This window comes from Pelodiscus sinensis, chromosome 26, assembly GCF_049634645.1.
Source record: "Pelodiscus sinensis isolate JC-2024 chromosome 26, ASM4963464v1, whole genome shotgun sequence".
NCBI classification, from domain to species: Eukaryota; Metazoa; Chordata; order Testudines; family Trionychidae; genus Pelodiscus; species Pelodiscus sinensis.
In genome coordinates, this window is record NC_134736.1 from 8896921 (window position 1) to 8921151 (window position 24231).

General features: G+C 46.1%; 1 protein-coding gene across 16 annotated transcripts in view; it reads left to right on the forward strand.

The window, feature by feature from the left end:
• ST3GAL4 (ST3 beta-galactoside alpha-2,3-sialyltransferase 4) overlaps nucleotides 1–24231 on the forward strand; it is a 162588-nt gene that overhangs the window by 42208 nt on the left and 96149 nt on the right. For 13 of the 16 annotated variants that reach the window (XM_075909648.1, XM_075909651.1, XM_014572778.3 and 10 more), the window contains one exon: nucleotides 10208–10255. The exons of the other annotated variants lie outside the window; for them this stretch is intronic. The gene's annotated coding sequence lies outside the window, so the exon portion shown is untranslated. The remainder of the gene's footprint in view (nucleotides 1–10207; nucleotides 10256–24231) is intronic. 16 annotated transcript variants of the gene reach the window in all.

The following is a 24231-nucleotide window of genomic DNA, read 5'->3' on the forward strand; positions in this document are numbered from 1 at the left end:
CACTCCATCGGAGCAGTGCAGGGAAGAGTGCCGGAGCTGGAAAATTAAAGGTATCTCCGGTGTAGGGCTAATTGGAGTACTGTAGTGGCTGTTAACCTTCACTGCAGTGCCTAGTGCACGCAGGGCACTGATCTGCTGAATAGGAAGGTGCCGTTTGTACAAAGACTCTTCAGCGTAAGTAGAAATTGGGGTCTGGGCTGTCTTCTCCCAAGACCCCGCCTGCCATCACGCCTGCTGGGTGATAGCCACTGGCGCTGCCCGAACGAAGGAGAAGGGCACAGACGTGGCTATGCTCGCATAACTATCCTGATATAAACTATAATGCCAGGCGGCCAGGAAGGGTGAGGGCCCAACCAGCTCTCAGTGCTGCCTGGGGTAATTTAAAGGGCCCCGTGGCTCTGGTCACTGCCGTGGCCACTGTAGTTGTGTCAGTGGCTGGGAGCCCAGGTCCTTTTAAATCACTGGGCTCTGGGACAGCTGCTCCTTTGCCCTTTAAACAAGCTGGTTTCACCCTCTGAGAACACTTGGCATCTTTGTGAGGGGCGCGAAGAGAGGCAGGGGCAGTTCTGTGCTTCCGAAGCCTGTTTAGGATGGCAGGTCTGCGCGCTCGCAGGGCCCACTTGGATTCAGCTGTCTGCTCTGTGGGTACTGAGCACCGATCAGCTGAGTTCGGCTTGGGGTAAAATACACCGCCTGTCTGCTTCCTTGAAATTAAAGATCTAAGCATGTTTCGTAAGCAATCAGGAATTAAGCCACTCACTAGCTGTGTGTGAAGGCAAATCTTAGAGATGTGAGGGGAAACTGAGGCAAAGAGGGAGCTGCCTTAGGGGGGTGTCTACCTCTGTCTCTCTCAAATCACTCCATTGCACTGTGTGGCATTTCACACCCTGACCTCCCAAATGGCCTAGCATCACAACAGAATTAATGTGGTGACATGTAGGAAGCGTGCTGTGAAATCGATTTCATTGTGAGAGCTCTCATGCATGTAATCAGCAGGAGGGGTTACCCTCTGTCTCCTATTCCACATAAATGAGATTAAGCAATTTAACAGCTTGTGCAGGAGCTTCTTTGGGGGCGAGGAGGAGACTGAGACATAATATCAGTACGTGTTTAATGCTATGAAGTTTCTCTGTTATCTAATAGAGGAGGGGATGGGTATTCCGCCACACCAGGCATGGGGAAAACTTGAGCCAAACCTGGCATGGAGAATCTAGAATGATCCTAGAAACATAACATAGCATACACTTTAGGCAAGACACTATGTTCCTGTCCTGCAGCATTTGAGATTTGGAAAAATGTCCTGTTTTGTATCCGGACTAAATGTGTAGGTGTGGTGTTTGTCGTTTTTTTTTTTTTTTTAAGAGAAAAACACAGACTCACCCCCAGAGAATCCAGTAGTTGGGCTACTCACCTGCTACATAAGAGACCCAGGTTAGTAAGTCCCTGCTCCAAATTGGGCAGAATGTAGTGATCTGTCTGGACAGAGATAGAAATGTAGCCGTGTTAGTCTGGTCTAGCTGAAACAAAATGCAGGACTATGTAGCACTTTAACGACTAACAAGATGGTTTATTAGGTGATGAGCTTTCGTGGGCCAGACCCACTTCCTCAGATCAAATAGTGGAAGAAAATTGGCATGACCATATATACTAAAGGGATACAATCAAAAAAAGGAACACATATGAAAAGGACAAATCAAATTTCAGAACAGAAGGGGGATGAGAGGGGAGGTAAATGTCTGCGAGCTAATGATATTAGAGGTGATAATTGGGGAAGCTAATTAGTGTCTTTGTTAAGACCTAGGTGTAAAGTGTCAAATTGAAGCATGAATGACAGTTCATGAGGATTCTCTTTCAAGTCTGGTGTTAAAATGTCTTTGAAGCAGGATACAGGTAAAATAAGGGATAAGGGATCTTTCAGAAAAGGCTTTATTTTCCGAAAGCTCTGCGTCTAGACTGGCACTTTTTTCCGGCAAAGCTCTGTGCCGAAAAAAAGCGGCAGCCATTTTTATGCTAATGAAGCGGGGGAGATTTAAAACCCCGCTTCATTAGCAATTGCGATACATCTAATTTGCATCCCTTTTACGAAAAAGGGATGCAAGCTAGGGATGCAATCTAGACGTAGCGAAGTTGTTGAGACAATGCCCTTTCTGGTTGAAATACCAAGAAACTGTGTTTTTTCTTTGTGATCCTGTCTAATATCTGTTTTGTGGGCATTGATTCTTTGGCAAAGTGTCTGAGACGTTTGTCCAATGTACATAGTACACTGTCCGTCTAGACACTGAGCCAGGGATCTGGATTGCCTACAGACTCTTCGTGTACCACTCAGCAGGCAGGAAGCCTAGCTGTTCCAAGTGCAAGTTGTCCTCCCAATAGTTTTCTGAATCAGGTCAGCATAAAACACTGAACAGGTGTTGCCAGCATTGACTCCAAGCAAAAGAACAGCATTGACAATGGCTATCCTAGCTCTGGTCGAGAACTTTCCCTCGAAACTTTTATTGGTGGAAAATTAGGTTTATGATAAATGAATTTTTGTTGTGAAAAATTCTCTTTCTAAAGGGAATTTGAGGGGGGTGTCAAATTGGAATGTCTGAAAGCCAAAACATTCCCAATTTTCTTCCTAAATCCAAAATATTTTGTTTCTGAAATACTGTTCTGGGACTGTCTAGGTTGTTTCCACACTCTGGCACATTGAGTGCAGAAGGTAGGGGCTTGCAAACTTTAAAATACTTTGCTACTAACGGCTTGCGTTAAAACTCCTCAAGCTTACAGGTTCCCACAGCCTTAGATAGGTCTCGCTGCCACCACCACCCACACGCAAATCACCTTTGGAGACCCAAGAAGGCACACTTGGGAATTCCTTCCTGGGAGGTTCATAGCTTCAGTCTTTTATCCCTCCCTCTGGAGGGAGATTGAAAGCCAGCTGCTGAGATCAGCTGGAAATAGAACTTTAGTTTCCCTTAAGAGTAGGGTTATGTAGTCTCAGGCACATGCACACAGAACCTCCCACTTTCTAGGACACAGAAATCAGATCATGTTCTTAAAAGGGTGATTTTATTTAAAACAACAAACCACATTTGGTGAAACATTGCTTGGTTGCTCCGTGTTACGGAGCAACTGAAAACAGGATTAAAAACACAGAACTGCTCCTCTGGGATTCAGCTTGGAAAGTCCCAGTATAATGGGAAAGTTAGAAATGCTCAGCATAGAAAAGTCCAACAAACCCAGAAATAAAGAATAACCCTAATCAGGTCTGACTAAACATTCCCTATTCTACTCACATATCTGTAGTTTTGAGACATAGTCCTTCCCTAGGTGTGGATATCTCTGGATTCTCCATGCCTTGCTCCCTGGCTTCTTACATGTCCTTCCAGGAGGTCTTCCTCGGCCAACAAGAAAAGCTGCTGCTTCCAATTTGAATGTCCATACTCTGTTTCCATTAGCTCTCCTGCCAGTTGCATAGACCAGTAGACCTTGTAAGACTGTCACAAATGCCTCTTCTGCTGTATCTGCCCACCCTACTTCTCTAACACTCCCGGCTCTCCCTTGCCCTCATCTTTTTATGCAACATCTCTGCACAAGTGGTGTTAATGCAAATGTCACTTCAGGGGCATGCAGAGTTTACAGCCTGTGAATCAGATTTCTGTGTTTTGGAGAAACTCCTCTAGCTAGAGAAGTGGTTACATCCCAGGCAGTGGCAGGACACCAGAACGGCCATACTGGGTCAGACCAAAGGTCCATCTAACTCCGTATCCTGTTCTGACCGTGGCCAGTGCCGTGTCCCTCGGAGGAGATGAGCAGAACAGGGAATCATCTCCTGTCATTCATTCCCAGCTTCTGACAAACAGAGGCCAGGGACACCATTCCGACCCATCCTGCCTAATAGCCATTGATGGACCTGTCCTCGTTTTGTTTTTGAACTAGGTAAGGACAACCTTCCCCCTGACTGTAACCTCACTCACTTAAGCAGCTCCTAATGTAGCCCTAGGCCTCCCTGTTAAGCATGTCAGATAGGGCGTGGCTGCCTGGCCATTGGGTGCCAGAACTGCTTGAAGTGCTTTGCAGATACTTTTCAACATAATGCAACCTCTTTCAAATCGAGATGTAAAGGATTAACCAGTTACCCGGTAAGCATTTGCCTCACCAGCATGCTTAATGGGGTAACCAGTTAACCGCTGCCCAGTCCAGCTGGAGAGGCTGGCGGCACAGTGCAACAGGCCCAGCCCGGCCCAGCTGGAGCACCCTGCAGAGCCATGCAGGGAGCCAGTTAACGGATCAAACCTATCGTTTAACCAGTTAACGTTCTAAATGGGATTTTACATCTCTGCTTTCCAAAGGAAGGGAACTTTCTGGTTTTTCCACCCTGAAAAAGACCCTGAAAAGTCTGTTCTATCTTCTCCATTTTGCCACTGGAAAAGATGGGGAGAAAAGCATGGGACAGGGGAAGGGACTCATAAAGCCCCAAACTGAAACGTTTGTGGTTTGGCTTTTCAGCAGAAAATGAAAATGTTTGCAAATTTTTTTAATTTCAAAAAATCAGGTTTCCTCCAGCTCTCCTAGCAACTAGACTGAGCCCTACGAAGCCCATTTGATATAGGCACCTCAAACAGCTAAACTTCAGTGCAGCTACTCCTCTTGCTAGCAGCTGGGCATCTGCCCTTCTATTCTCTCACGCTCTGCCAGCAGAACACCGCATTACACGCTTTTTGCTGACTGAAGACATGGAAGGAAGCCTTTAGCCCTTCCTGGACCTGATTTTGCATGTGTGGCTCCCCTAATCCGGGGGTTCTCTTGGAAGCCCAACAGACCACAGGGTATGTACGTACCAGACTGAAATATGCTCACTGTCAGCAGCATCATGTCTCCTCCAGAGGAGGATCCAGTCCAGGCTTGTGGTAACTGGCTGGGGTTTGCATGTAAAGCAGTGGACGATAAAGTTCTCCCTCCACAGCAACTGCTCCTTGTCAGAAGGGCGGTGGAGCTGGGTTCCTGGATCCTAGCAGAGCAAGCATTCCCTTTCCTCTCAACTCACTTTATTTTACACTCTTCTGTGGGAAATGCCACCAGCTCTTAGTTTGTTTTGGGCCTTGCCCTACAAATCTCTCCCTCTTTGAGAGCCAGATTTACCAGCCTAGGGCCGAAGCAGGGACAGTTAAGCTGCTCGTAAAATGACTGTTAATTGCAGCAGTTGTAAGGAGATTATTTCCCTGAGCCATGTTCAGTTCAGACAGTCTCGTTTCCGGCTTTTACTTTGTGGGCAGCCAGGTTTCCCTGCCCAGAACTCCAGGCCCTTCTCTCTCTGGCTGTTACTGTACCCGAGGATTGGGCCTTGATGGCTGAGGGAAGAAAGGCACCAGCCCAGACTATTCTTCAGCAGTATGGCTAGGCCCATTTCCTCTACTGCACAATGCCCTAGGTACAGACTCTTTACAAGGCGCCTTGCCTGGAGAGCTCTCGGTCCCTGGCCAGGCACAGCACGATTTGACCTGTGGCTGTAAAATGGCTTTGGGTACCAGGTTGAGAAGGGTGCTGCAGTCAGATGTTGTCAGTTATGCCTCCCCCTCCTGCCATAGTGGCTGATTTATCTCTGGTTTTGTTTGTAACGTGTTTGGAGGCCATGGGCTTGCGGAGAATCACAGGTCCGATGATGCATACCCAAGGGGCGAAGGACAGAACCAGGTGGACAGTTTTAGCAAATAAAGGATAATTATTTATGACAGTGGTGAATTTATAGTATTTATTTTAAGATTTTTAATAGATCATGTTAATACTGATTTTACAGTATTTATTATATTCTACGATTTCTAGTTAAACGTGTCAGATATAAGGATGGGAATGGCAAGGGGAATAGTCTCTAGTCTAAAAGATCCAGCTACACTAATTAAATAACAATGATAACTACAAACTCTATGTACTACCCAAAACAACTACAACACTAAGCTTATACAACAAGAAAAAATCAAATCCTACATACCAACTTACACAGCACACGGAACATTTCACAGATATCGGTTCGGTTGCGAAGGCCTTGGTTACGCCCGAGAGTTGGGGGAGGTGGCTGGTCGGTTGATCAGGCCGGCAGCGCTTTGAAGTATACGAGAAGGCACACGCACGGTGGTACGTGTGTTGCGAAGACCTCCTAGAGCGAACTGTGCCATGGGTATTTATCCCCAAATCTGCACATCGCTTTTCCGTGCTTGCATATTACCATATATGGCCCAATGGTCACCAAGTGGGGGGTCTGTGTCCCCGGGGCTGGGCTGAAACTGTGCAGGTTTCATGCGACCAGGTAACCCCCGCAGTTCTCACGCCAAAGTGACGGGTGGGAGAGTCTGAGGCTATTTTCCCCTTTTCACACCTTTCCTTTTTCTAAAGGCAATGGTATGCAGGAAGGTGCGGATGGTTTCTCCCAAGGAGTACTGCAGCCCACTATAGCAAGAGCGGCCTGGCCAAACGTTTTTACTGGGGGAGCAGTTTCTAACAGCTTCATATCCCATTGCCAATCTGCCTCCCCTTCCCGCTCTTAGCGGTTTGTATGTTTGGCATGCCCAGGCCCTGCTCTCTCCACTGAAGAGGAGGTAGGGAAGGAGTCTGGGGAGTTGCTAGGTGATGGCTTTTCTGGCTTGCTGTGTAAAACCACTCTGCAATATTCCCATTCTGTGGCTTTGTTCTAGGGCCTTTCCTCAATCTCCACCAGTCCTGCCTGCTGTACAGAGTAGGGATGTACAAAGTTGTTTAAAACAGTAACCTTGTAACTGCTAAAAATCCTAGTGCTTACACGGTTAAATGAGCTGCAGGATCTGCATTATAAAGCTTATATAATAAAGCAGTTTTTTTCAACCAGTGGTGCGAAGTCCGGGAGGTACGTCAACAACTGAAATTTGGAGAACTGAATTTTTGTTTTAAGTTTTACAGCATTTTATTTTGTACTTTATACACACAAAAATGTCATTGCCCACCCAGCTACGATTAAGTTGTTTAAACAAATGAGTTGCAATGGTAGAAAATTTTGTCTGAAAACTGTAGGTACTGGTGGTACTTATATATATTTATATTTTTAAAGGGATACTTTATCAAAAAAGGTTGAGAAACACTGTAATAAAGTACTGCAGAGCCTGCAGTGAAGTTGGTTCCAGGAAGCCAACTAGTAACGGTAATAGAAACCAATGAGGCCTATCGGTTAATCATTTAAACGGTTACACCTTTACAGCCCTACGGGTACGTCTAAACTACAGGCTTTTGTTGACAGAAGTTTTGTCGACAGATACTGTCGACAAAGCTTCTGTCGACAAAGAGCGTCTAGACTACATCCAGTTCTGTCGACAAAGTAAGCCGCTTTGTCGACATGGCAGTGTAGACGCAAAGGACAGTGTAGCTACAATAATGCCTTCTGTCGACAGAACCCTGTCGACAAAGCGTTATTCCTCGTAGAATGAGGTTTACAGCCGTCGACAAAACTGCTGAGTTCTGTCGACGTTATGTCGACAGAACTCAGTGGCAGTGTAGACGCAGGTTTAGTTTTGTCGACAAAAGTCCACTTTTGTCGACAAAACCCTGTAGTCTAGACACACCCTAGTATGGAGGGGCAAGAGAGAGGGAGGGTTATGCCATTATGGCACTAGCAAGTCCCTCAACACATGCCCCTTATTCCTCTTAGCTGTCTTCCCTGCTTGCTGATGGCACAGGGACATGAGGCCATGGCATATGCTGCTGAGGGAATGCTCCATGGCTACGTCTACACTGGCACCCTTTTCCGGAAATGCTTAAAACGGAACAGTTTTTCTGTTATAAGTATTTCCGGAAAAGTACGTCTAAATTGGCAGGATGCTTTTCTGGAAAAGCACTTTTTCCAGAAAAGCGTCCGTGCCAATGTAGATGCGCTTTTCCGGAAAAAAGCCCCAATCGTCATTTTCGCGATCGGGGCTTTTTTGCAGAAAAGACTACTGTGCTGTCTACACTGGCCCTTTTCCGGAACAGTTTTTCCGGAAAAGGACTTTTGCCCGAATGGGAGCAGCATAGTTTTTCTGGGAAAAACACTGACAATTTTACAGTAGATCGTCATTGCTTTTCCGGAAAAGCAAGTGACCAGTGTAGACAGGTCGCAGCTTATTCCGGAAAAGCGGCTGCTTTTCCAGAATAAGTGGCCCAGTGTAGACACAGCCCATGTGAGGGTATTTAAAAGCCTTGCAAAATGACCAATCCGGTAAAGAAACATCCAGCCTTGGCCCCTCAAAGCAAGGCTGCCTGCTCCCACCTGGCAGAAATGAAGCAGGCTGACTCAGCCCTCAAGCCCTTTCTGTCCCAACTCAGTTCCACCCCAACCCAGCTGGGTCTAGCGCAGTCGCTCTGACAAAAGCCCCAACTCCTCTTCCTGGGTTCTAGCGGGCAGACCAGCAGCGGGGGGGGGGGGGGGGGGGGGGTGGGTTCGTCTCTGGAGAGCAGGTGCAGAACTATACTCAACTCTGGCAGGGGGGAGGCTTGTTCCTCTGAGACCTCTTACAATGATGGTGTCTCTCCTGCAAGCACTGGTGTCATATGCTACCCCTAAATGTGGGAACTGTAAAATTTGTGACACCCCTCCCCCACAACAACCCCAAATTAGCTACAATACACCACATTCCATTCCAACACTGATCCTCCATCAGCCCTGGCTGTATTGGATTTACATAACCACACTTCAGATTCTTTCCCCTTCCTGGCATGAGCTGTATATACACATATCAATAGTTAACAGTTAATTATCTTGCAGAGCTAAACAATTGGAGTGAGCATACCCACCCTCCAGGGCAGCTCTCCTTTTAGCTGGCTGATACCAAGCAGTACTTTAGCTCCTGCTTACACATGCTCCACTGCTTCCGTCTGTCCCAGCAGAGTGGTGCCCCAGAAATACTGGTGCCCTAGGCAATTGTCTATTTTGCCTATGCCTAAGGACAGCCCTGGTCTCTGCCATCTCGCCAGACTGCACGGCAGGTGCGTCTCACTGCACAGAGCTGAGCTTCCCCCACCTGATCATTAGAATCCCTTTATTTGCCTGATCTCTGCATGGTGCCAATAATCAGGCTCATGTTGCTTCAGTGTCTGTCCCCTCTTGGCCCTCACTGTCCCCTCAAATTCTTTAAGGAAGATGCTGAGGATCAAAATCCCAAACACCCCATCTGCCTTCCTGTATTTTAGCCCTGGATGGCTAGAGCTGGGATCATATTACCCGACAGCCTCTTTGCTGTCATGGCTGTGCAGGTGACCAGTGGCTCAGAGCCCATACGGTTCTTGGAGGCTCTGGCAAGGCAGGCTGGTGTTCTCAGATTACGGCTTTGTCCTTCAAAGGATGATTGGGGTTCCTTTCCATGCCTCTCTGCGGGACTTAGAGGCACAGAAGAGAGGTGACTTAGAAAAATGAGGACCAGTGGAGGTTGTAGGGCTAAACCAGTTTGTATTGGTGAGCTGCTTTGAGTTCTGGGGAGGGAGAGAGGGAGGGAGGGAGCTGTTGCAATGTTACATGTTTCCTGAACCGCTTTGGTGTGAAAATTGGTTTGGAAATACGGGGGACAGGGCTATTTTGTGAAATTTCTATCCTTCTGCTTCCCTCTCTAGCAGGAATGCCAGAGGCATCCCAGTGGAGGTATTTTAAGGCTGGAGATATCCATGGCACATGTTGCCCCAAAATGCTCATTTAGAGTGGCTTCTTTTCATTATAGAGTTATATCAATCTAATTTCCTTGTGTAGACCAGGCCTTCAGCCCAAAGCATGGTAGAATAGATTGATCTGACACCTCCTCTGATAATAATGACGATACCTAGCTCTTATCCATGCATCTCGGGTGGCTTTACAGAAGAAGTAAGCATTATCATTGCTGAACTACAGATGGAGAAGCTGAGGCACAAGATGGTGACAAGGCTGGAGCAAGATCACCCAAAAAGCCAGTGGTGCAACTGAGACTCTCCTAACTTAAAGCCCAGTGCTCTAGCCACTAGGCAGCATGGATGTTTGGGTTGAATTTTGAGAGAAGGGTTTTGGCTATCTCCTTTAGTTTTTGTATGGAACTAAAAATGTGTTAAAAGAAGGTTTAGGTTGCACTGTCAACCTCTGAAAAGTCACGTACCAGAATTAAGGTTGCTTGTGCTGCTTTAATTTGGCCCCCTCGTGTGTATGCATGATACAGTTTTAATTAAATGATTGCCTTCTTTTTTTTTTTTTTTTTTCCTCCCATAGGTCCTCTGAATCCTTCACTGCGCAGGATGGATAGTTCTCACTGACTGGGTAGCTATTTATATTTCTTTTTATCCTTCTCATTCATTGTGTAGCCCCATGCATTATTTACTGTCTACCATCCAAACCCTGCCTTGATAAAGAATTATTAATTTCCTCATGGGCTTTTCTATGGTGCTCTCCTTATTGAATTATTGAATTGAAGCCAGTTCAGTGTTTGTTCACTATACCCTGGAGAGGGAAAGTGGTGTATTAGCTGCATTTTAAACATGGGCAATGAGGTCCAGAGATTGAAGCCAAAATCTAATCTTTTGTGTCCGGTGTGAGAAGCAAGTTCTTTGCATTTTATAGTGTCATGTCCAAAGCTTCTGAGGTGGTCTGGGTGAATGGGTGGTGGTTTTAAAAAAATTTTGGTGACCTACATTTCATTTCGACCCACCAATGACTGATGAGCTATACTTGCGCTCCAGTCTTGTTTGAGTTTTACCCAGTGTTTGGATGATCTATTGTTAACCCAGCTGGTCACATATTTTTTTTAATGGTGATGCTTAATAATAATCCACTGCTCAGAACTTAGTCTGTGTCTTTATGCTGCCTTTGTGTGTGTGTGTGTGTGGGGGGGGGGGGGGCAATGCAGATGTCAAGGAAACTGAAAGGAGGAAGATGCAGTGATTGACAGGAGATAAGGGAGGGATCTGGTTGGGATGGGGTTGGTCATAAAGATCTCCTTGAAACTGTCGCTTGATGACCTGATCATACCACTGAACCTGCTTACCTGCTCTGTGGGTTGCCCCACCACCCTGTCCTACTGAGGCAGAACCCCCAGTTACCCCCAGCAAAGAGTTGGGGTAACCGCCCACAGCAGAGCAGCACAGACACTGGGAAGGCTCAGTCATAGGTATTTGACACTGTACCCAGGGGCACAGCCCCATTGGGACCAGAACTCTAGATAAATCCATCTTACCCTGTATACAAATTTTATATCAGGGAAGCTCATAAATTGTTTGCTGCCTTTATCAATGAAAACGACATAAGCACAGCTGTTACCCCTCAGGTAAAAATTAGCTACAATTACACTGGGTTTGCTAATACACAAGAGTATTAAATATAGAAGTAGGATTCAAATGGTTGCAAGTGATAACAGACAGATCAAAGTGAGTACCTAAGCTAAACAAAACAAAGCATGCCAGCTAAGCTTAATCATCTAAGAAACTTGTTGCATGCAATTTCTTACCCTAATGCAGGGGGGTCTCCAACCTTTTTAAGCACAAGATCACTTTTTGAATTTAAGTGCAATGTAAGATCTACCTCAGATATAAACACCGTTGCTCCTTCTCCTTCCTGCCCCTTCTCCGAGGCCCCATCCTGCTCGCCCCATCCTCTCTCTCTTGCCCATCCTCTCTCTCTTTCACCAGGCTGTGGCAGAGGGTTGGGGTGCAGGCTCTGGTCTTGGATTAAGGGATCTGGAGTATGAGAGGGACTCTGAGCTGCTCTTGGGGCAGGCAGGTGGGATGTAGGGAGGGGGTTCTAGGTGCAGGCTCTGGGACAGCATTTGGATGAAGGGGTCTAGGGCAGCAGCTTGGGGTATGGGAGGGGGTTCATGACTGGGGTAGGAGTTTGGGATGTGGGCTCCAGCTGGGCACTGCTATTGGCTCCTGGTTGTAAAGTGGAACTAAGGCAGGCTCACCCCTAGCCCTGGCCTTGGCGTACTCCCTAAAGCAGCCTGCAAACTCCACGTCAAGTCCTGTTGTGCCCCCTCTCTGTTCTGTGGAGAAAGGACACAGAGTGGGAGGGGACCACTTGATATCATCACCCTTCCTCTGCCCCCCCCCTCGTTCTGCACAGAAAGTAGGAGTCTCCCTGGGGGAGGGGCAGCTCCAAGACAAAGACCAGGAGATAAGCAGCAGCTGATGTGCCAGCACTTGGTAGCTTCCCAGCCAAACCAGTCTGGATCCCCTGTCAGAGGCTCCAAGATCTACCAGTAGATCCCGATCCACTGGTTGGTGACCACTGCCCCAATGGTAGTTCTCCTCTTTTCTCACAAGCTAGGCCTAGTTTCCCAGAGTCATCTGGGTGGTAAGCAGGAGCTATCTTGGTGGTTGGCTGTCACCAGACACCCCCCTCTTATTTGGTTCCCTGCCTATAAAACTGGTTTTGCTTAAGGTGGGAATCCTTTGTGTTCAGCTTCAACCCTTTCACCTGCTCTCCTCCCCCCCCCCCCCCATGAAGAGTACCACATCCAAAATGGGTTCCAGCATCAGGTGACCTGGCCACATGTCTTACAAGGACTAACTCTACTCCAGGCTTCCAGGAAGCCAAGACTATTCACAGATCATTGTCCTGAGCACCAGGCCATTAAGTTCCTTGGGTAGTACTAACGGCCCTCATTAGCACCTCTAGATATATAAATGAGGTTATACTTCATAGTTCTAACTTTGAAAAAAGAATGATATATTCACACAAATAGAATATCCACACTTAGGGGATTACAAACCTTTCCAGTGATAGGTTACATGCCATGTTTTGCATAAAGCATATTTGTTAGGCCTATTCATATTTAAAAACATTCTTCCATAAAAATATGGTGTGCAGCATCACTCCGGTTATGTCTTTGAGAGAATTATGGAGGCAGAAACAGTGGGTTTTGGATGTGGGCTGGGTATCTAGGGCAAGAGAAAGCCTTTGTCACTTAGGGCACATCTACACAGCAGGGCTAAACTCAAAATAAGCTACATAATTTGAGCTATGTTAATTGTGTAGCTTAAGTCGAAATATCTTATTTCGACTTTGGCGCTGTCCACCCAGCAGTTATTTTGAGAGAGCACTCTTCCCCCGACTTCCCTTACTCCTCGTATGATGAAGGTTGCAGGAGTTGGAGTAAGCAGTCCTCCAGCTGAACATTATTTTGACATTATCAAAATAACTGTTTGTGTGTAGACGCAGACTGTTATTTTGGACTAACGTCGGTTATTCTGAAATAACGCTGCTGTGTAGACATAGCCTTAATGACTCTGCCTTAGCTCTCCTGCCCAAAAGGGGCAGTAATATGACCCGCCTTGCGGGGGTGTTGTGTGGACAAAGGCATTAAAGATTGTGATGTGCTCACATGCTGCAGTCGGGGAGCCACAAACTATACCTGAGTGAGCTAAACAGAGAAGGAGCAAAATGCCTCCCAGGATGAGCGAGTGGCAATGTCAAGTGACATAAAATGGATAATCAGGATTAACCTTTATGATAACAAATTATTATTTACTCGAGTTAATTAGTATTGCTGGTGTTCCACTGATGTCATTGGCAGTTTGTATTTGACGAGGTACAGCCAAGCCAGACTACTTTAATTATTGAGTAACCAGCATTCTATTTAAGGTTGCCAACTTTCTAATAGCAGAACACGGACTGCCTCTTCCCCACTCTCTCTCGGAGATCCTGTACCCTGAATCTCCACCCATCCCCCAGAGCCCGTGTTACTCGAGATAGGGGATTTTATGATCACTTTCACCCAAGTTACCTTCCACTTTAAAATTCTCAACCAGTTCCTCCCTATTTGTTAAAATCAAATCTAGAACAGCTTCCCCTCTGGTAGCTTTTTCAGTCTTCTGAAATAAAAAGTCTCCAATGCAGTCCAAGAACTTATTGGATAGTCTGTGCCCTGCTGTATTATTTTCCCAACATATATCTGGATAGTTGAAGTCCCCCATCACCACCAAATCTTGGGCTTTGGATGATTTTGTTTAAAAAAAAAAAAAAAGCCTCATTCACTTTTTCCAGCTGGGTAGATGGCCTGTAGTAGACTCCTAGCATGACATCACCTTTGTTTTTAATCCCTTTTAGCCTAACCCAGAGACTCTCAACACTTCCGTCTCCTATGTCCATCTCCACTTCACTCCAAGTGTGTTCATTTTTAATATATAAGGCAACACCTCCTCCCTTTTTTCCCTATCTATCCTTCCTGAGCAAGCTGTTCCCTTCCATACAAACATTCCAATCGTGTATTATCCCACCAAGTTTCTGTGATGCCAGCAATGTCATAATTGTACTTATGTATTAGCACTTCCAGTTCTTCCTGCTTATTTCCCATACTTCTTGCATTTGTATATAGGCATCTAAGATACTGATTTAACCTTGCCTCCCAGTTTTGCCCTGATCCTCCTTTCTCTCTGCCATTATAGCCCACGCTCCCTCCCATTTCCGACCCATCTCCCAGGTCTCCATGTTCTCCACTTACCTGTGGGCTTTGCTCACCTGTCCCTGTCGAACCTAGTTTAAAGCCCGCCTCACGAGGTTAGCCAGTCTGTGTCCAAATAGGGTCTTCCCCCTCCTCGAAAGGTGAACGCTATCTCTGCCTAGCAGTCCTTCCTGGAATAGCATCCCGAGGTCGAGGAAGCCAAAGCCCTCCTGGCGACACCATCTTCGCAGCCAGGCATTCACCTCCAGGATGAACCTGTCTTTGCCTTGAGGGACTATCTAAACTTTTCCTTACTTACACATTTTAAGAAGTCTGTTCTTAGAGAAGCATCTCCCTCAATATCCGGGAGAAACTGCTCTGAATCTCAAACAGAGAAAAAACTCTTCTCCAGTTTGAATTTCCAACTTGCATTGTTATTGGCTGACTGCTCGAACCGCCCCCTCCACCCCTAACCCCACGCCCTCAGCTGACACCTTTGCTAGGGCCTTGAGTTAACTCCTTAGTCACCGGGTGCTGGTCAGCACTCTTATGACCCCTCCCTCCCTCAAATTACAGACGGTGCTGGACAAAGTTGGGCCATATTGATTGTGTTTTCTTCTTGAAGGTTTGGGATAAAACATAGTTAATAAGTACATGCATACTTTACATCAGGGCTTCCCAAACTTTTTGACATGGGGACCAGTAAATCCATTCACGAGCTTTCGGAGGACTGGTAACATTCATTTGCATATTCATTAAGCAAATGATGAATGTGCAAATATGTTGGTTTTGGTCCTCCCAAAGCTTTTGATACGGCCTCCCACAACATTCTTACCAGCAAGATAAGGGAATATGGATTGGAAAAATAGACTGTAATCCAGTAAAACCCTGCACCACCACATCGTGTATTGAGAAGGGGCTGACACCATCTTTGGAATTTTTTATCCATATTCTCTTTCTGGATGGTGACTGCACCAGGTTCTCTCCATTCTGACACATTGTAGTGCCTTTAAACCTCACTGTCAGCAGTGGGGATATGTAAAAGGCACTGCTTTTACACTTGTATTCAGGATGTGCGTGCGCCCTGAAGTGTCCCGCTGGCCGATTCTCTTCCCCCGCCCTGGGCCAGACCCGCTGTCCCCGCCAGCCGATTCTCTCCTGGCAAGCCCTGCTTCTGCCAGCCGGTTTCCCAGCCAGCCCCACGATCGCCTCTAGCCAGCCTCACTGCCCCCGGCCAGCCCTGCTTCTGCCAGCCAGTTCTCTCCTCTTTCCTTCCTCCTCCACCCCCCCCCCCCCCCCCCGCAATCTCCCCTGGCCAGCCCCACTGCTTCCGCCCAGTCAGCCCTGTGTCCACTGGCCGGTTCCTCTCCCTATCTCTCCCGGGCAGCTCCACTGCCCCGACCCTGCTTCCCTGCGGCCCATATCCAACCCCCGCCACAGCCAGCAATAAGCGCTCACCTGGTAACCCTCACTATGTCTCTGCCGGGAGCCTGAAACATATGGCTGCATCCGCCCAGCCCGTCTGAGGGCTTGGGGAACCCGGCGCTGCATGGGCAGTCCAGGAGCCCGGAACACCCTGGCAGCCACGCTGAGGCCTGGTATTTTTTTCCCGCGTCCCGGTACCGGGCCTTGGCCCATAGTTTGGGAAACTCTGCTTTACATTTACTATTTTATGCATGAGAATCAAACAAGCCCCTTCCACATCTGTGGAAGGCGATGACTAATACACAGGGAGAGTTTTAAGTAGATTTCTTTTCGGGCCGTAATTTTGCAGGGCCTCTTTGCAAAGACCCTTTTACTGTTGCTGACTCACTTCAACTGCCCCTTTAACCAACCAAACTCTCAATTTCAAGATCAAATTTAGAATAGTGGGGGGGTCCTGATCCAAAGCTCAATTGACCAGGTTCTATGCATCCTGCCAAATACACCACTGTAACACACCAGGCTGAGTTTTGGCACCGCTGAGGGCGAATTGCTCAAAACCAGAGCTACTTACCTCTCTCGACTGGGGACCTTTCCTATAAGGCACCACTCCAGCCACACAGAACGCTTCAGCAGCCAATCTGGCCAGCAGGAAGCCTCACAAGCAAAACCCCTCAGACACCCCAACTTCCCTGTGCCACAATCAGACCAAGACCTCACACACAGCTGAGAGGTTATAAAAACCCAGTCTCACCAACTCCGAACAGGCCCTCTTGGTCCCAAAGGACCAGCCACAGTCTCAGGCTACTTTATACTTTAGATCTTACCCACAAGAGCACGCTGGGCCAATCCTTTACAACAGTGGTTCCCAAACTTTTTGGCATCACACCCCCCCTCTTTGATTTTTGAAAAACCCTCACGCCCCCTTCCAAATAGAAGCAAAACTTGTTGAGCAAAAGGAAAAAAGGAACTGAACAGGGCAGCAAAACTTGATGGGGGTGGGGGGGGGGACTGAGTCGCCTCGTGCTCCCCCCCCTCCATTGGGGCATGCCCCCAGTTTGGGAACCCATGCTTTAGAATCTAAAATCTAAAGGTGTATTAATAAAATAAAGAAAAGGTTGTGAGGGAGATTGTTAAAGAGAACACATTATATCCATCAGTCACCAAGTGTTTGATGCAGGCTCTTAGCAGAGATATTACAAACTGCCAGCTTAAAAGTCTTTAGTGTTAGCCTCATGGCACCTTTACATTCCTGGTGTCTTCCATTTTCGTTCCCCTTGCAGCTTTCCAGACTGCTACAAGCTTCCACACTGTCAGTAGGCACCACAGTTATCTCACTCTTATGCTCTCCTTGTGTCCTGGCTAGGGTGGAATCCTGATCACACAGTTACTTCACCCCTCTCCCGGCGACAGGCAAAACACAAGCACCAGAACTCTATGATCTCTGGGATCCCAATATGACACGGACTGGACCTACCTGAGGGAGAAGAAGAAAGATATTCCCCTCACACACCAGAGCCTAGGGGGTCTTAAGTTAGTAGATTTTTGTGTGCTCCAGCCCCACAGGAGGATAGCGTGGGGGCTGAGCACCACAGTATGGGCTTCCCAATGCTGGGTGGGTGGAAGCCCCCAGGCGTAGGGGCTGGATCCAGGCAAACCAGGGGACACCTCTGGTCCCTGGGGCTTAGGTTTTGGAGGAAAAATTGCTGCCTTTTATTTAAAACTAATAAAATAAAGTTCTTCTTCACACAGCATGTAGTCAACCCGTGGAACTCCTTGCCAGAGGAGGCTGTGAAGGCTACTACTATAACAGAGTTTAAAGAGAAGCTAGATAATTTCATGGAGGTTAGGTCCATAAAAGGCTATTAGCCAGGGGATAGAAATGGTGTCCCTGGCCTCTGTTTGTCAGAGGCTGGAGAAGGATGGCAGGAGACAAATCGCTTGATCATTGTCTTCGGTCCACCCCCTCTGGGGCACCTGGTGCTGGCCACTGTTGGCAGACAGGCTACTGGGCTAGATGGACCTTTGGTCTGACCCAGTACGGCCGTTCTTATGCCTTGCCCATCTCGAAGGCATTGGAGAGTGAGACATCCAGGAGGTGTTAGAGGGAAACAGGCCAGGACCGGCGAAGCAGGTCTGAGAGTTCTTGGACCTATCCCTAAGTGACATGTGTTTCAGAAAGGTGGGTGAAGCTCATATGCAAACAAAAATGTGTCTGTTAATAAGCCTGGCTCCTTGAATTTTGTGCAGGCCTTTCGAGGTCTCTTCCATCCCTAATCTTCTGTGATTCTATGATTCACAAGTTGGATTCTTGTATACATCAGTGTGCTACCCTGCTTACTAGTGTGTGTGTGAGAGAAAGCAACAGTATGTCTGTTGAATTGGAGAAAACTCCATGCACAGTTTTATAAATAGGTTTAACGCTTTACAATTACAGATTATTATTTAATCAAGTTAATTGGCATTACAGGTTTCTCACTGAATTCATTAACAATTTGTATTTAACCAAGTATAACTAAGCAAGATTGGTTTGATTTTTGAATATCCGACATTCATGATTTAATCTATAGAATAAAATTAAACATTCAAAAATATTTGATGAAATTTGAATAATGAACACATTTTGAGGAAATCTTAATCTGCTAGGGGATAACTTGCAAAAAGAAAACCACTAAGATGTATTAATCTCAAATGGTTTGTTTGATATAGTTGTCATCCTTGCACTGGAAATGGGGGAAAATGAGGCACAGAGAAGTAATTTTGCCTAGCTAAATTAGCAAACCTGTGACAGAGCTGAACACAGAACCCAAATCTGATTCTCAGGCTGCTTCTCTGACTACTAGGCAATATAACCTTCCCAACATATTAGAATCTGGAAAGCACAGTAGCTTTCAAGTTCAAGTATTGGGGAAAAGTATGTTTCCATAAGGAGAAATGAGATGCAGAGAAATTACGTGATGTGTCCAACGTCACACACACATCAAAGAATCTCAGAATCCTAAGGCTGGAAGAGACCTCAGGAGGTCATTGAGTAAACCTCCAGCCCAAAGCAGGACCAACTACAACTAAATCATCCCAGCCAGGGTTTTGTCAAGCCAGGACTTAAAAACCTCTAGGAATGGAGATTCCACCCCCTCCCTCTGTAACTCATTCCAGTGCTTCACCACCTTCCCTAGTAAAATAATATTTCCTAATGTCCAACCTAGACCTCCTCCACTGCAACTTGAGATCATTGCTCCTTGTTCTGTCATCTGTCACCACTGAGAACAGCCTCTCTCCATCTTCCTACGAACCCCCCTTCAGGTAGTTGAAGGCTGCTATCAAATCCCCCCTCACTCTTCCCTTCTGTAGTCTAAGATCAAATCCCTCAGCCTCTCCTCATAGGTCATATGCTCCATCCCCCTAATCATTTTGGTTGCCCTCCGCTCGACCCTCTCCAATGTGTCCACATCCTTTCTGTAACTGGGCACCCAGAATTGGATGCAGTAGTCCAGATGTGGCCTCACCAGTGCTGAATAAAGGGGAATAATCACTTCTCTGGATCTGCTGGCAATGCTCCTCCTAATGCACCCTGATATGCCATTACCCTTCTTGGCTACAAGGGCATAGTGTTGACTCATATCCAGCTTATCATCCACTGTAATTCCCAGGACTTTTTCTGCCAAACTGCTGCTGCTTAGCCAGTTGGTCTCCAGCCTGTAACAGTGCTTAGGATTCTTCCATCCCAAGTGCAAGACTCTGCAATTTGTCTAGGTCACTCTGGACCCTATTCCTACCCTCCAACGTATCTACCTCTTCCCCTAGTTTGGTGTCCTCTGCAAACTTGCTGAGGGTGCAGTTCATCCCCTCATCCTGGTCATTAATAAAGATGTTGAACAAAACTGGCCCTGGAATCAATCCTTGGGTCACGCAGCTTGAAACCGACCGCCAGCCAGACATCGCGCCATTGATCACTATCCATTGGGCCCGACAATCTAGCCAGATTTCTCTCCACCTTACAGTCCATTTATCCAATCCATACTTCCTTAACTTGCTGGCAAAAATACTGCCGGAGACCGTATCAAAAGCCTTGCTAAAGTCAAGGTATATCACGTCCTTCACCTTCCCTGTATCCACAGAGCCTTGTTGTAGAAGGCAGTCAGGTTGGCCAGGCATCAGTTGCCCTTGGTGAATCCATGTTGACTATTCCTGATCACTTTCATAGAATCATAGAGCTGGAAGAGACCTCAGGAGATCATCAAGTCCAGCCCCCTGCCCTAGGCAGGACCAATCCCAACTAAATCAACCCAGCCAGGGTTTTGTCAAGCCAAGACTTAAACACCTCTAGGGATGGAGATTCCACCACCTCCCTAGCGAACCCATTCCAGTGCTTCACCAGCCTCCTAGTGAAATAGTTTTTCCTAATATCCAATCTAGACCTCCCCCACTGTACCTTGAGACCATTGCTCCTTGTTCTGCCATCTATCCCTTTCCTTTTTTTCCAAGTCTACAAAATGGATTCCTTTGCTCATTGTGTAATTTTGACTGGTTCTTGTGCCCCCTTTCTGCTTTGTTCTGCCCTCTGGTCTCATTTTTGGAGGGGTACCCTTTCTGGCACGGTGAGCATTTTGAATGTTTTACTTTCTGAGGTGAATTAGGCCTGTGCATGTTAAGGCTAGGAGATTTTCAGCAGAAAACCGGCGTTTCTGCTTTTTAAATAAAGTTTAATCCACAGAGGTTTTGCCCTCCTTAAATAATTTACAAAATAAAGCAGATCTGGTTGAGAGGAAGAATGTCTTAATTTTAAAACCACAGACACGGGAAACTACAGAGACAGTTCTTTCTTTCTTTCTTTAAAAAAAAAAAAGGGAAACAAAAGATTTCTCCCCCTCTGCTCCCAAGGACTGTCACCATATAAATACCAACAGTTGGGGGTCTGGAGAGGAGAATGCAGCCTTAGGATAAGCCACTGCTCTGTTGAGCCAATCAGAAGAGGTTTTTTAAAGCTGTTCCCTTTTAAGACCTTGTGCCAGGACCCTTGATTATGCTAACTCACTGTGAGCTCAGCAGTTTTCAACCAGCATGCTCTCCTATTCTGCCCTATCTATAGTTAGAACTGTTAAATGTCATACTTCAGTAATAGTTCCTTGAAACAAATAAAAACAAACCCAGGGCAGTTTTGTAGAAATAGTGGTTTTAAAAGCAAAATGCAGGACAATGTAGCACTTTAAAGACTAACAAGATGGTTTAGTTCTTCCTGGATGCAAAAGCAACCTAAACTGTTCTAAATACTGAAGCCTAATTTAACTGGAAGAGCAGATAACTTTTGTTTCTACCAGAGATATGGTCCTGACTTTTGCTAAAAACTGTTCAACAAAGTAATTTGATGAAACAAAAATTTAAAACAAACTGCTTTGTAGCTGTCCTATAGATTTTTTTAAAGATAAAATGACCCAAGTTCATGTTTTGGACCTAGTGAAATAAAAATGACACTTGTAAATTAGGGCAAAAACAGAACCTTTTGCTAAAGAATTGAGCCACTTCAGACTAGTGAAGGAGAGACTAGTCTTGTCCAAAGAAAGATACACCACAATGGTTCCTTCTTCCTTTAAAAAAAAAACACCTTAATTTTGGTAGTTGAATATTTAAGCACAGAATTAAAATGATAGATCAAAAGAGATATGATAAAGTTTAAAAAATAATGTAAACATATTTTACATGCTAAAGATATGCTAAGAAAAAGAAATTATTAATTTCCAAAACTAAATAATTATAATCTGTGACACAAAGAATTGTCATTTATTTATCTGAATACATTATATAGTAAGAAGAAGCCTTGTAAAATGGTTTACAAGACTATAAATTGTGAAGAATAAAGCTTCACATAGAATCATAGAATCATAGAATAATAGGACTGGAAGGGACCTCGAGAGGTCATCGAGTCCAGCCCCCCGCCCTCAAGGCAGGATCAAGCTCCGTCTACACCATCCCTGACAGATGTCTATCTAACCTGTTCTTAAATATCTCCAGAGAGGGAGATTCCACCACCTCCCTTGGCAATTTATTCCAATATTTGACCACCCTGACAGTTAGGAATTTTTTCCTAATGTCCAATCTAAACCTCCCCTGCTGCACTTTAAGCCCATTACTCCTTGTCCTGTCCTCAGAAACCAAGAGGAACAAATTTTCGCCTTCCTCCTTGTGACACCCTTTTAGATATTTGAAAACCGCTATCATGTCCCCCCTTAATCTTCTTTTTTCCAAACTAAACAAGCCCAGTTCATGAAGCCTGGCTTCATAGGTCATGTTCTCTAAACCTTTAATCATTCTTGTCGCTCTTCTCTGTACCCTTTCCAATTTCTCCACATCTTTCTTGAAATGTGGCGCCCAGAACTGGACACAGTACTCCAGCTGAGGCCTAACTAGTGCAGAGTAGAGCGGCAGAATGACTTCACGAGTTTTGCTTACAACACACCTGTTGATACAACCTAGAATCATATTTGCTTTTTTTGCAACAGCATCACACTGTTGGCTCATATTCAACTTGTGGTCCACTATGACCCCTAGATCCCTTTCCGCCATGCTCCTTCCTAGACATGAATAGCAATATTTTATAAAACTCTAATATAAATAAGAGTGATGATGATGATGATGATAAGACATGTCACTGCTTTCTTGATTTTCAAAGGAGCTCTTTAAAAGCAAAATATTTATTTGCTTTTTAGAGTTTTGCCTAAATGAATTGACTAGCTTACCAAAAAAAAAAAAAAAAAAAAACCCCACCAAAGACTGCCCTAATTGTAAAGAAAACTTTACAATTTAGGACAGAGATTCTTAATTGCAAAAGCCACAGTTGATTGATTCATAGGTAAGGCTCTAGCCTCTCCTTTCACCCTGCCCCTAATTCACCCCTTTTCCTTTCCTGACTTCTCAGTTTAAAATGGTCATCTTTGGCATCTGCTGTGCTCTTTTGCTAACCATACAGTTTCTAATCGTGTGAAATAAAATGTTAAACTTTAACGTAAAACCAGGACATGGGGATGGCCGAGTTGTCCTGGCTTGTAGGAGAATAGTGAGAACTCATTTAAATATTCGTGAAACACGCCTGTAGGTAGCAATTCTTTGTTAGTTTTCATGGGCAAGCGCTGGTTGTACAGAACCAGTTGCCCACTTTGTGACGTTATTTCCTCCATACCATAGACTTCAGAAATGATTAATAAAATTGTTAACGAAAACATTGGGGAGTTACATGTTTGGCGATCTTTTGGTAGCAGTACCCCCCCCCCCCCCCCCCCCCCGCAAAGGAACAATTAAATGTGTTTGGTTTCATCTCTCGTCACCTTCAAGGGGACCTAAAGAATTATTTCTGGTTTTAGATAACACCTGACATTTTATTTTATACAGGCTGTAACCTGAGATGCTTTGTAACATTCAGTAACGAGAAATTACTGGAAGCAGAAGTGTTAATGGTGATTAACTCTGTAATGTAGTAGGCCTGGGAGGAAATGAACAGGTCCAGCAGACATAGAGGCAATGATTTAAGAGAGGTTCAAGGGCTACCGAGAAAGATGCCGATGAATATAGGGGACTGTTGTCAGAGTAATGGGCCAGTCGTATGCCTTTGTTGTTGACCCAGGGAGAGGAATCGTTTTTGGGTCAGGGGACACTGACCTGCAGAAAAACCCCAACTGAGAAGTGGAAAAGGAACAGCACTCACTTCACTGCCCTCCAAGGGGGAATGACCTACTGAGGCTCAGGGCTTACTCCCAGGGGCAGGTTAATTGTCCTGGGGCTGGTACCTTTTGTGGACCCGCTCTGGGGTGGTGCCAAAAATATGGGGTTCAATGTGTGGGGGGCAGGGATGCTGGGGAGAGGGCTGGAGGTAGGCATGCAGGGCTTGGGCGGGAGGGTGCAGGGGTGGGGGTACCAGAGGTGGAAGGGCACTGGTGTGCCTACCTGATGCAACTCCTGGGGCAGAGGGTGGGAAGGGGCACAGATAGCTCCACACAGATCTGCTGCTCCTATTGGCTGCATTTCCTGGCCAATGGGAGCGACATTCCAGCTCTGGGATGGAGTGTGAATCAGGTGATTCACAGCTTCTCCAAAAGTGCTGGGAGGGTAGAGGGAGGCGTAGGAAGTGTGGGGCTCTGGTGCCCCATTGTGCGAGAGGTACGTGGCGGGGGGAAGCCAGGGGTCCGAGGGCCACAGGTTGCCCACCACTGCCTTAAACAGAAGCCCCTTGTTGCTTAGGGAGGGAGCTCAACAGAGCTTTCTAATGATAGCCCTGAATGATGGGCAGAACCCGTGTATAAAAGATGAGCCTGTTGATTAAAGATGGAAGCCCCTGAAGAAGAGGCTTGTGATTAACCAGCATGAGAACAAAGGAGGCCCTTTTGCTTTGCCTGGGGTGACTGCTCCCATTGACTGCGTCCTTTATAATGAATCGCACCAGTGTTCTCTG